Source organism: Pelecanus crispus, chromosome 1 (assembly GCF_030463565.1).
Source record: "Pelecanus crispus isolate bPelCri1 chromosome 1, bPelCri1.pri, whole genome shotgun sequence".
Lineage (NCBI taxonomy): Eukaryota > Metazoa > Chordata > Aves > Pelecaniformes > Pelecanidae > Pelecanus > Pelecanus crispus.
The window spans coordinates 130,826,250-130,837,110 of NC_134643.1; positions in this window are offsets into that span (position 1 = coordinate 130,826,250).

Sequence of the window (10,861 nt, forward strand, 5' to 3'; positions counted from 1 at the left end):
TGCTGCTGCCAGGTGACAAAGGCCATTTTAAGTAAGGCCTTGGCTTGGCCTGGCCTCACCTCGCCTTGCTGCCAGGTCTTCCCCTCACATCCCCCCCTCTCATGCCAGCCATGCCCCCAGCCCTCTCTCCCATTTCCTGGCATACCACTTTCCCCCAGCCTCGGTCCCATGCCGGTACTTGCTGCACCCAGAGCAATGCTATCTGCATCTGATAAACCCCACGCAATCTGGTAACAGACTAACTGGTCCTCTTTGGTGTTGGTAGTAGCAGGCAAAATGGAACGAGCTGTCCTCTGCAGCAGTATCTCAGACCGAGTAAATGGTCCGTGTAAACACAGGGGACCACAAGTTTGATTTAACTTCCGAGTCAGTCTTGTGGGGGAGGGAAAAGCCATCGACATGATAAATACAATTTCTGCAGAAGCACGCTATTATATCACCAGGACACAAACACAGCTGTCACCACCCTGGTCTCTGTAGGAGTGCAGGCAGCGGTTGGGTGTCTGGTACTTGATAATGTGTCAGCCACATACGACCAGTGGAAGCCAGAAAAGGCCAAGCTAGTTTCTCAGTGTCAGGAGCTGAGGAGGGGTTGGGGGACCCCCCAGAGCAGCAGGTCAGCTCTAACCACTGCCTGCCATAAGGGATGCATACCCCAACCTGCACACTCTTTCCCCCCAACCTTGGTACCCTCTGCTGCCCAACTGGCCCACCCGCACCTAGTGCAGAAAGCCATTGGGGATGACCAGGAGCAGCACAGAGCCTCTGCTTGTGGCTGCCAATCTTGCTGCTGCTGCTGCTGCTGCTGCTGCCTGAGACTGAGATTTTGGCTGCTGCCAGGAGGGGCTTCCCACCCCTCACTGTTCTCAGTAGCATCAGGTGATTTGTCTGCAGCAGGCACGTGGGGAGGTCCTCACCTACTTCCATCTCAGCTGGGAAAAGGCAACAGGCCAGGGGGGATTCAGATGCATTTCACAAAAAGGGAAAGAAAAAACAAACCAACGAACCAAACAAAAACATTTGAAGAAAAGGGCAAAGCAAAGCCCCAGAAAACTTTGGTGGTCTTCCCAGCACCTCCAGTGACTCCTGGCTTCTGGCAAGCCTGGGCAAGCAGAGCCACCTTCTGCAGCCTCCCCTCCTTGCCATGAGGTTGCACTGGCAAGCCCTCATGGCGCTTGCACACCACATCTCGACTAACTGGGTCTTAATTTGTGAAAAAACCCCACAGGGCTCCTCCGAGAGCAAAGGCCAGCAGAGCTCACAAGTCTCTCAAGTAGTTCAAGCATTATGTGGGACCAAAGCTCTCAGAGGCTGTTGAGAGACAAGACCTAGGGCCCCCTCTCTTCTGGGCTCTTCTTCACTTAGGTAGCAGGTTTGTTCAGTTTTAACAGCAACAGCATGTAATAGAGTAGTAGCTGCTCCCTCTTCCAAATGATCATTTAGCTTGGGTTTACCAAGCCATTCATTTCATGCTTATTAACCTTTGGAGTATTGTTTTGTCCAGACTGCCAGACAAATTAACTTTTAAGAGGGGTCTATATGGATGTCTGCAAACTCCCTTAGACACAAAGCAACTCTTAAGGAATATTTAATGAAATATGTAACAGTCAGTTTATCTGTCTATAAACTAACACATCATTCTGGACAACAGCTCATTGGAAGTGCTGTGGGTAATTCTCAGGAAAAAAAAAATGAATCATCTAAAGAGGCAAGTAGGGAGGAGAGTAGAATGGTCAGAAAACTCCAGAAGATTCAGCTACAGAAGTGCTTATTACTGTGTTGAAAAGCTATACCTCACTGTGGAAGGAGCTGCAGCTTACAAGGATCCTCACACGTAGTCCAAGAGCTCACCTCCATCAGCTGTGCTCATCAGCTCTTTCCTTCCCAATGATTAACATGTTTAGGAGACTCAGTACCCCTACCCAGCCCCCTGCCAAATTTCTCTGAAAGAACAACAATATGGAACTTGGATCAATATTGTAAGAAGCAAATACAAAGTCCACTCTGACCTCTGCTATCACTTTAGGAAAGTACATGGTGCAAAGGGCAGCATTCCCCTTCTGTGCTGTGCCCTGTACCACATGCACAAATATCCTTTGAGGATGTCATGTCCCAGTCCCAAGAAGCTCACAAGGCAAACTTGGCATGGTTTCAGGAGCTCCCATAAGTATGATCTTCTATGCAGCTGACACAAATCTTTTTAAAAAGGCTCTAAAAACGCCATGCCAGATCCCTGCAGAGTGCACCAAAACCCAAGCGTCAGACTGCAGTGAGCTGCAATAAGGAGGTGGCACTTTCAGGGGGCTTGGATGACAGTGTCGTCCTAAGTCACTCAGGAGAAGCCCTGTGGAAAGCAAATTCCCTGAAAATTGCCTGGAGCCAGAGATTCTCTCTCACAACATATTTGCACGCAGGCCGGGTCTCCTTCTTAACATACTTTGCCTTTTGTCTTGTTTTTCTGGCTTCCAACAACAACCCAAATGAAACGCTGGAAACAATGAAAGCATTAAAGGAAAATGTCATGCCTATCAATATATGCCTTTGTGGTCAAGGGATTAGAGAAGGCGTGATGTCACTGGTGAGAATAGCTTAAAATTTTCCATTGAGAAAAGGGATCTGCCTTTAACAGAGGCAACATGTCCCAAAATATGCGCTGTGCCACCCAGTCACACAGGAGAGCGCTGAGCTGTGACGCAGCATGGGCCAGGAAGCTGATTTAATTCAGAAGTTACAGAAGCAACTTGCACTTATTTACGATAGGGGCATATAGTGGCAATGCATGCAGGATTTAATTCTGTGAGCAAAGACATGGAGGGTAGCATTCTCCATATACTAAGAAATAAAAACAACCTACCCAGCAAGTTATATGTGAAATGCTGGGGCTGGGTGTGGAGTACGTAGCTGTGCAGCTGAGCCCTCCGCTGGGCTGTTGAGTTTAACTGTACAACTTTGCATGGAACGCGGTAACGCGTAATCACAGAAGTTTGCTCCCTCTTACCTGGGACCAAGCAATTGGCTGTCTGATGGACTCCAGTTGGTTTCCAGGGCATGTCAAAGGGATGAGTCTAGTCTCCTGGTGATGGAGATGTTAATTTTTCGGGTTGACTTTGTTCTGAGGTGGACTGGAAACAGCAGTCTGGTCCCTTATGGCTGGGCAATGGTTCAGAAAGCCGACCCTCATCACCTCCCAGCTCCCACCGTTTAGTTGCTCAGCTATTTTAAGTGCATTGCTTAACAGCTTTCTGTCTGGTGGCTCTCTGTTGTGACAGGCATACTGGATTGAGATCAGAAAAAATTGGTGAATTTGAGAAGGGCCAACACTGTGATGGTTAATTTCGGATCCAGATGTCACACTCCTGAAATTCCTAGGCCCGTGGAATCTGAAATTCTGCTTTCAGCAGCTACAGAGGTCCAGAGGTGAGGTGGGGGCTTCAGTTCTGGGCTGGGTGAAAGCTGCTGTAAAACACTTCACCGCCTCTTTGGCTCACTAAAAACCTGAGACTTCCTCACCTGGGGATAAGAGTGAAAAAGCAGAGTCTCAGACAGCAAAGTCCTGCCAAGACTTCTGGTCTGCAGGCACCATTTCTGCTCTTTTAAGGAACAAGTCCAGAGGAAAATTAGAGCAATTTACAACTTTACAGCAAACTTTATAACAAGAAAGTACAGGCTCCTGGCAATCTGTGCTGGGGAATATAGAAATAGATGGACTTTCATGCAAACGCACAATCTACTGGGCTTTTGTTGTTGCCATTGATGAAAGGCACCAGCGGACATGAAACAAGTCGAGCAGCAAGCCTGCCTGCCTGCCTTTGAGGTCATCCTCTCTCATTTGCAGCATGGCAATTGCCCGCTGCCGGAGAGATCCCCAAGCCATAGACAGAGGAAGACAGGTCCGGCCAAAGCATCAGCAAGTGCTAAGGCACAATTTTGTTCCGGGAGAAATGATGCTCTGAAAATGTCAGTGCAGGGCTCAGAGCGTCTGTTTGCGCTGTAGAGAGCAGCACTGCCTGGATCCAGCCGAGCTGGCCCTGAACGAGCTGCCTGGCATGGGAAGAACACAACCAGCTTTGGTGCACCTCTCTAACACACGTTAAGTCTAGCCAACAGAGACCTTGAGCTGGCTGGAGCACTTCATAGAATCATAGAATCATAGAATCGTTTAGGTTGGAAAAGACCTTTAAGATCATCCAGTCCAACCATTAACCTACATTACCAAGTCCACACTAAACCAATCAAGGGTAGACTAGACTAAACCATGTCCCAGAGTGCCATGTCCCACTTGTGCAGACAGAGCTACACCCTGCTCCCCTACAGCTGTACCTAAACCATGGGGCAGGTCTGCTCTCTCCTTACCGTGGTCTCGGTCCTCGGAGAGGACAGGCACATCCCGCAGCTCACTGCTTGCCTGTGTCCACAGGTTTCCTTGTAATGTAATCGAGGTCACTGGAAGGACTGTTGTGGACCTGCATCTTCTCGCAGCGTGCAAAGTGTGCTCAGTTCCCACTGCAAATCCTACCAGCCCTGTGAACTGACCCTTTCATCAGGATAGATGATTTCTGGCTCGCCTACCCCAAAAGTCAACTTGCTACAGCTAGAATCCACTGAACACTCCTCTTTATAAAGCAAAGGCCAGCACAGCTCACATTTCCAAAGCATAGCTGGATCTGGTTTAGAGAAAGAGCAATGAAGTCATAACAACTTATTCTATCATTAAATTCAGCTGGCCTAGTTTGGACATACTCAGGAAGCAAAACAACTGAAGCTGAAGTTAACCAGACCCTTTTCAGGGTAGACTTGTACTGTAAAATGCTACAATTCTGAGTTGCCAGGGTTCCTTCACAAGGCTCCTGTGCAACGCTAACAAGTGAAGGGTCACACCAAATGTCTACCATATGCTGCACAGGCACAGTTTCCTCTGAAGGTTTCCATTATATTAGATTTTGAATTTTTTCCTTTAAGATTTAATTCCCTAGGCTGTTGTTGGAATTAGATGCAGTTGTATCAATGGAAGGAATTTCACCTGTTCAAATCAAGTTTTGAGGGATCCAGACATAGCTGGTATTTTTATATTTCCTAATAAGCATTCCACCCCTTGTCCCTCCAAGGTATGGTAGTCATGCTTCTCATATCCTTGCACATACACGGAGTACCCATGACTGTGCTGCACAGGGCCAAGGCAACAGAAGAACCATCCGCTTACTTAACACAAGTATGTAAATGAATGTCAGTACCACCTCTAATGTCACATAAAAGTCAACACAGAGAGATTATATTCCACCAAAAGTCTTGGTCTGCAGGTCACCGTCCCCCTGCCAGCCTCCTCCAGCTATTCCAGGAAAGTCAACAGATCCTGACAGGTCACCTCTTCCAGGTGGGTCAACAAATGATACCACTGAGTTCATTCAGACTTTTTAAAAGTGTAGTTTTTCAAACTGGGAAAATATATATTGAGCAAATTTCATTCTAGCTCAGACACACTTAGCCAAATGACAGTACAAAAGTTTCTCCGTTTGTTACATCTCCCCATGAAAGCATTGCAAAGAAGACTAATCCACATTGTTAACTGTACCAAGGTGGTAACAAAGTACATCAGCCAATTCTATATTTAAGTTTCTAACTTTGAGTTTCTACACCTGCTGAAGAAAGCTTAGCCATCACAGTTTGTGGACCACTGTCAAAACCTGTAGCTTTTAAACAGTTTCTCTTATGCAGCTCCTGAGTTTTGGGCAGAGTTCCAATTTCAAGAGATCTATTCTCAGTGAAGTTGTGGATCAAATTTAACAGCCAAATTAATGCAAACAAAAGGCAACAGGTCAGGTAACTTACAAAACAAATGTTTGGTAAACCACTTAGATTACTCTACACAGACACCTTTTCTTGGAGGTACCCCCTCTGAACAATTCTAAACAATGTTACTTTTTTTATTGTAAGGGAGGCAGAGTTGGGCTCAGAGTCATTCAGGCTGAGGAGAATTAAAAGACTAGTTTTTACAGTGATGCATTCTGCTTCCTGGTGAAATCTGTCCTTAGGTCTTACTAGGGACATGTAGAAAGTGTTATGAACTCTCATTTGATGTGTAACATAAAGGTTTGGTCCTACATTCAGTTAACAGTATTCTATTGCTGCTCAGGGCCATGGTAACTTTGTCTAGCTGTTTTAAGATATTTCTGCAGCCATTGGAAAAATGGAAATTTTAATATTCCACTGGGGTATAATAGAAACATGAATACCAGAAGCTCTTGAAGCAGAACTCATCCTTCAACTCATGGGTGAAAGCAATAGCTTCCTTGACTTCATAGCATTGAAGAGTCAATAAACTACCACCTCAACTTCCATGTGCTCTAGAGATGGTTGCCAAAAAGGATGAGACTTTAATTTCCCTAAACTTTCCCATTTTATGGGACATGTAGTACAGAGCTTGAGAACCATGGCTTCAACATGTAAGTGTTCACATCCAGTGAGCACTACACTGGTACTCACTAGGTTAGGAGGATGAGGAAACCATCGAGGAGATTGTGTTGGAGGTATACAGGCACTCCCCAGTCAATCATTATATACTTCCTGGTTTTAAGACCACTGATCACACTCAAACTAACTGTAAAATAGTGGATAGATTGCTTCAGTACTTCCCTCAGCCCTTAAGAAATTTTTAGGTATTTCTTTTTCCATCACAGCTAATCAGAAGATGTGAGCTGATGCACAAAGGCTCTGTCTTTTTTTGCAGCCACCTTACTCATATCTAGCCTTGTTTATTTAATGGTGTCTTAATCCAAGCTAATCACGTCCCCAGCAGTGAATTATGTTCTAAATGACAATGAATGATGTTAGCAGGAGGATGATCAGGGGAGAGCAATCCAATCACTTCTATTTTTTTCAGCACGCCTTAATCAAAAACAGCAACGAATAAGACACATTGCAGAGCACTATATGAGAGGAGTAAAGTATTGCTGAACATACCTGGACATGCATACGCAAGTGAGAAGACAGTGTAGGTCCCTCCTGTCAGAGCTGTGCCTTCAGGTTTGCATGGACTTCAGGGCAAGTAACACATGGCTTGTAGGAAATATGGGGGAGGGATGAGGAGGGGATTGAAGGAGGCTGGCTGAAAAGTGTTACCTGGATTTGAAAGCCCATTTAGGATCATGGATAAATCATAATTTATTAGTCCGGCACTAATAGTCTGCACTAGACTCCAGAAAAGTCCTTCATGGGTCAGTACCGTGTTGAGTATGGCTGGGACTGTGCGGTGTTTCCTTTACTGATCTAAAGAGTGCAAAGAGGGTACAGGGGGAGGAGCAGGATCGGTAGGTTAAGACTTGCAGTATCTCAACAGACGCTGAGGACAAAGACACAGAGCGTTGCAGAGCTGCACAACCCCTTCTGTCCCCCAAGCTGTTCGTCTTCCAGGGAGGCACAGTACTCTGGATACTGGGCATTTGTTGGCCTTTCAAATACCGTGACAGACAGGCTACATGTCAAACATGCTATTTGCCAGGAAGCACTTTTATTGATTTTTTTTGATAAGAGAGTAAAATATTGGCAAAGGTTTATCTTACTCCTTATCATGAGCACCAACACAGAGCAAATTTCATGCATTAGTCCCGTACTTTTTCAACAATAATGTAGAAAGCTTAAATAAATTCATACATCTCGCAGCAATGTTGTTTCTGGAATAGCTGCTTTGTAGCAATTATTCAAGTGCTGGGAAGTGACAGATCAGCAGCCAAACACCACAGCCAGTCCTGGCACTCAGAGGGGATTATCTGGGGCTAGAGAACTGCCCCATGCAGAAACAGGCACTAGCAACAATTTGCTAAATTGCTATGCCCCGTTCCAGAGTTGAAAAGTACCCAGACACTGGAACCCTTCCTCCATCTGCTTTCACATGGCTCTCATTTGCTTCAGCCTGAATGATTCAAGACCGTACTGACAAAAAAAAGTACGTTTTGTCTTCAACGGTTTCATATCTGCCACAAACACCACGAGAAAACAGTGGGAAAAAAACCTTAACGGACAGCTCTCTTTCAGCAAGCCTTAGGAAAAAAACCCATGCTCCTAAAAAGGCAGTAAATAAATTGAGATTCAGCCTAAAAGAATGCAGGCTGGTATGTTTTGGGGGGAGGGGAAGGGAGGAAAGGGAGGAGTACAAAGCAAGAGGCACTTAAAGTCATGATAAAAGCTGAGAATCAATAAACAGACTGAAGAACAGCGAACAAAATGCACCAGGATTGAAAACGAAACAAAAACCCCTCCAGCCTTGGGGAATTTGTGCTGCGTATACAGCTGCAATGGCCCAGGAAAAGAAAAATCGAGGGATCTAAAACTGTAGATGGCTCTGGCCAAAACCCTCCACATCTTTATTTCCCAACTTTAAAAAAGACCTGAGAGTTTATTTCCCATATCCTACCTTATGGGAAGCTCTCTAGGAGTGGGATCAAACCTTGAAGAGTCAGGGTAGCTGTTTCCTGCCACTCTCAGGGGCTCTACCTGTCTGATGGGGTAGGAAGGGACACCACAAGAAAATGAGGCTTAGGAATTTGCTTTGGGAAGTTTGTAACCATGATTTGTATACACCGAATGCTCTCAGCACCACACCAAGTTTTTAAGAAGCCTATGTAATGGAATATATTTATCTGCTTGTATTTCTTTCTTCAAAGTGTGTTGCCATAAACCTACTAGGCTTCTTAAAGCTTGGGATCCTGTTTTTGTAAGATCCTCTTTTCCTGTTGGGGACGTGCTTTAAGCTCCGGGCTGAGCACAGGGAGCTCAGGCGGTGAAGCTATACGCACCACTCCCATTGACGCCTGCTGTGATGCTGAGGAGAAAAATAAGATAATCTCACCAGACCCTGCTCATGTCACAAAAATACATAGGTAAGAAGACAAAGCACATGGAAAAGCACCTCGTCTCAGCACAAACGTCCCCCTTGTTACGGCAGGTGTGGAGAAGCACCAAAGCAAAGCCAACAGGCTGCCCCCAGGCATGAGTCTTGCTTACACTTTGGAGCGAGTTTTCCCTCATCCCAATTCACTCACCGCAGGGACCTCACCCAGCTCGCAGCATGCAGGTCTCGGCACCTGCCCCAGAGGCATTCAGGCAGTCGACCCTCCTGCACCACGAACCCCTCTGAGGTTTGGGACCGGCTTTCTTCCAGGTGTAGGCATGGGACCAGCACCCCATACAGCCCATGCAGCTTGCTCTCCCTTGATGGCCAGCCCGCTGCTGCCTCCTCTCTCTGGAAAGGATGCCTGATCAAGAGCCTTGCTTTAAGCCTGGTTTCCAGGAAAAAAAAGTCCACGTGATTTTGCTCTGTGCATGCATGAATACCTGGATCTCCCTTACCAAGTTTTGAATCCGTCAGCCCACTTCACCCAGGTTTGACAGAGGAGTTGGTATTTGCAACTGCACATGCTGGAGAACCCAGTGGAGCATGCTGCATGCCCCACGTGCACGTTTCCCTCCTCTGGAAACCAGAGCCTGGGGCGGGAGGGGACAGGGGCACTGACATTTGGTTGTGTTTTTTCCCTGCACAGGGTGACAGTAAGGCTGTGGGACCCAGAACGCAGAGGCTCGCAGAGTTTCGCAGTCCAGACACAGCCAGAGATACCTGTCTCCTGCAGGTTTTGTGGGAACAGGCAGCTGGGTATTTGTGCTCTCTCCGTGGCCAATACTGCAGCAAGAGGCCATTTTTTGTCAGCAGGGAACCCACATGCCAGAGGAAACACGATGGAGACAGACCTCATAATGCTCCAGCTTCAACAAGCGCTTCAGTTGAAGCTTTCATTTCCTTAGATGTCAATCAACACCGAGACACAGATCTGTAGCAAACCATCCGGTCGTTAGCCCTTTTACTTGCTACTCCTCATCTTCCCTACCCAGTTCCGCAACACGCTTTGCCAGCCCGCTCCACTTCTGGAGTATAAAGCTTAAGGGGAGAGTGAAGTCAGATCTAATCTGCATAAAATCATATGTTTTACAGTTTGTAATTATTTTCTCCCCTGCACATCTTCACATGTGCCACAGGCTTTTCTCAAGGCCTCAGCTCCACAACCAGGACTGTCATATCCCCTAGGATGGAAATCTGAAATCACAAAATGACCTCATGCATTTTTATTTGCTCTGGTTTCAATCTCCCTTCCTTTTCCCAGCATATTTCCTATGTATAAAGCATGCTTCCCTGTGTTCATTTTCAACACTCTTTCTTTTCTATTTCCATTTTAGCGTATTCCTTCTCCTTGCTCTTTCGTTTGGCCTGCCTTTTGTCTACCAGTCCTTCTTTCCTCCTTCTGTCCTATTTCAAAATCTCCCTATGAGCCAAGCCTACTATCTCAAAGAGTAATGCTGTCAGCTTTAATAGGAGATGGGTTAACTCCCACGGCTTTCATCTTCTCATCTTTTTTTTTTTTCCCCTGCATCCTCTGTCTGTCCTCCTCATCCCAGCTCCTGTCTCAATCTCCTTCTTCTCTGCAACTTGTTTGAACTTTTCTTTCCATTGCTCACCTCACACCCTTCTGCTCCAGCCCCTCCTTGTGTCTTTCCTGCTGTTTTCCATCTATCCATCTTAAGGCAAACAATCTACCTAATCTACCATCTCGTCTACTGAGATTTCCAGTCCACACCCACCACTGTTGTATGTGAGCACCTGATATATGTTAAGATTAGGATCTCTCTTGTTCCCTCCCCCTTCCTTTCCAAACTGTGTTGAAAAGGCTGGTGTGTGGGTTTTTTCAGTAGTTCTGCCTCTTCCCTCCATGCCCCTCCCTATCTCTCCTGCAGAAACAGAGAGCCAGAGATGTGGGTTATGGAAAACTGTAGTTAGCACTTACCCTGTTAAATACAAGAGAGCTTTGCTGTCTCTCTC